The following is a 2500-nucleotide window of genomic DNA, read 5'->3' as shown; positions in this document are numbered from 1 at the left end:
CAATGTAGAAGCAATAAATGCTCCTGCCGGAACACATGCAAATGCCCTTCTCAACTCTTTGCTACTGACTGTAACACTGAACCCACCCGTGCATTTGTGGGTGCATGCAGGACCCCACAGAGCGGAGCAGGGACAGTATTACCTGTTTATGAAAACATTATACTGTAAAAGAAAGCTGTAAGACAAAGAATAATGGAATGGAGAGAGTGAGAAATAGTGTAATGTGCAAGAAATATCTTTAGGGAGGTTAACTATAATCCTAATTAGTGAAATACATGTATTTTACAGCTATATAAAAGAAGTGATCTCCATCATGTTCTTCTAGAGCAGTTCTCAAATCATTAAAAGCAAAAGAGAATTTGTGGTTTTCCTCTTTTTTTTTCTTTTGTTTTTTTTTTTTTTTTGAAACCCTCATTATTGGCAGAGTCAAAAGCCAAATAAAGGAGTTTTATGAAAATTGAAGGAAATATCTCAGTATTAAGAGTAAAGTTTGTATTTCATCTTCCCTCTGGAAATTGTGAGCTTCAGTCCCAAGGGCACTCAGTTGATTGTTGCGTGAGTACAAATAAGCTCCTCTTCACCCCCAAGTACTGTCTGAAGTTTTGAGTGCCACAATATAAGAAAGGTATTAAGCTGTTAGAGACGGTCCAAAGGAGGGCAGCAAATACAGTGAAGGCACTTAAGGGGCTGTATGAGGAGCAGCTGAAGTCACTTGGTCTGTTCAGCCTGGAGCAGAGGAGACTGAGGGGAGACCTCACTGTAGTTATAACTTCCTTGTGAGGGGAAGAGGAGGGGCAGACACTGATCTCTTCTCTCTGCTGACCAGTGACAGGACCCAAGGGAATGGCCTGAAGCTGTGGCAGGGGAGGATTAGGTTGGATATCAGGAAAAGGTTTTTCATCCAGAGGGAGGCAGGTCACTGGAACAGGCTCCCAGGGAAGCGGTCACAGCACCAACCTGACAGAGTTCAAGGAGTGTTTGGACAATGCTCTCAGGCACACGGTAGGATTGTTGGGGTGTCCTGCACAGAGACAGGAGTTGGACTCGATGATCCTTTTTGGTCCCTTCCAACTCAGAATATTCTATAATTCTATAGATAATGACTTAGTTAAACATGTCAGGAAAACTATCTAATATATTTGTTAAAGTCATTATTTTCCTGTATTGTGAACTCTGTGATTGCCACAATCCCAGAAGAGGAAGGGTGGAAATGAATTTAGTAGCACTTTTACTGTTGTTTACTTTTACCAGAAGATGAAGGAAGAAATAAATTGTTATTTAAATATTGCAAGTTCTCATCGGGCCTTTTCTTTTATCATTCACAACAACTGCAATTTTCAGAACACCCTCTCCTTTTCTTGCAGTTCTTCCACAGAAATCCTAAGAGCTATTTATCAACTTGGTTGTTTTCATAACAGAAACAGAAAGTTTTAAAAAAACTTTCAATAGCAGAAACAGTAATATATGCTAATATGTGCTAATTCACATCTTTATACATACAAAGAAAATCTCAGCTGAAGAAATTTAGCAATTTTCCAGTTAAATTTTAAGTATTGCTCATTTTTTATGTTTAAGCAAGAATTCTCTTGATGTTTCTTGTCATTCAATGATTTGGTTCCCATATGCATATCTTGCCGTCAAATTTATTTTAAAAATTCAAATTTTAATCCAGAACCTGAACACAATTTAAGGCCTTAAAGAGTATGAAAGAAAAAAAAATCTAGAAGTGTTACTATTGATTGATTTAGTTTATTCTTAATGCTTGGCCTAAGCTACATAGGATTTCACAAACCAGTGTTAACTGTGTACCAACAACTTTTTTTCCCCTTCCTCTCCGATGAACTTTTGTACTGCTATTCAAATGCTCTCAAAAGGAAAAGTTTAATTTAAAAATTCTTAATAACATTAGAAATTGGAAATATCAATAAAAATGATTACTTTAAATTCTCAGCTAGTTTCTTCTTTCCCAGATAATTTCATGTCTTAACCTTGGTAATGAAAACAGGTGAATCTTTTCTAGTGTTATTTGCAACCAGTTTAAATTTTGTTCCAATTTTTTACCCCATTTACTCAGTCCTCTATAATCTCTCTGGGAAAGCAAATGAGAAATGTTTTCATTAATCTTAGTTTCTGATTACTTTTACAAAAACTAAATTCTAGACTCATAAGCATAACTATGAGTCCTAGACTCATAAGACTATTTAATTTCTGTTCTTATCCTTGCAGGCTTGTCGCGGGTTCGGTTTGTAACTGGGCGGAAACACCAATTTAGTGTAGTGGTTTGGTCCAAAATACTCATTACTGTTTATCTGCTGTGAGATAAGAATTAGGAGAAATGCAAAGCAGGCACCAAACTTGAAAGAATATAAAGAAGTTTATTAACAGACCTAAAAGAAGAAAAAAAAATTATACCACCTTCAAAACTCTCCTCCTCCTCCCACCTTCCTCCCTTCTCCCACTGACAATGTGAAAAGACAACCCTTAAGATGTTCAGTCTGTT

The sequence above is a fragment of the Corvus brachyrhynchos genome, unplaced genomic scaffold (genome assembly GCF_000691975.1).
Source record: "Corvus brachyrhynchos isolate BGI_N302 unplaced genomic scaffold, ASM69197v1 scaffold231, whole genome shotgun sequence".
Taxonomy (NCBI): domain Eukaryota; kingdom Metazoa; phylum Chordata; class Aves; order Passeriformes; family Corvidae; genus Corvus; species Corvus brachyrhynchos.
Note: the sequence above shows the minus strand (reverse complement) of the source record.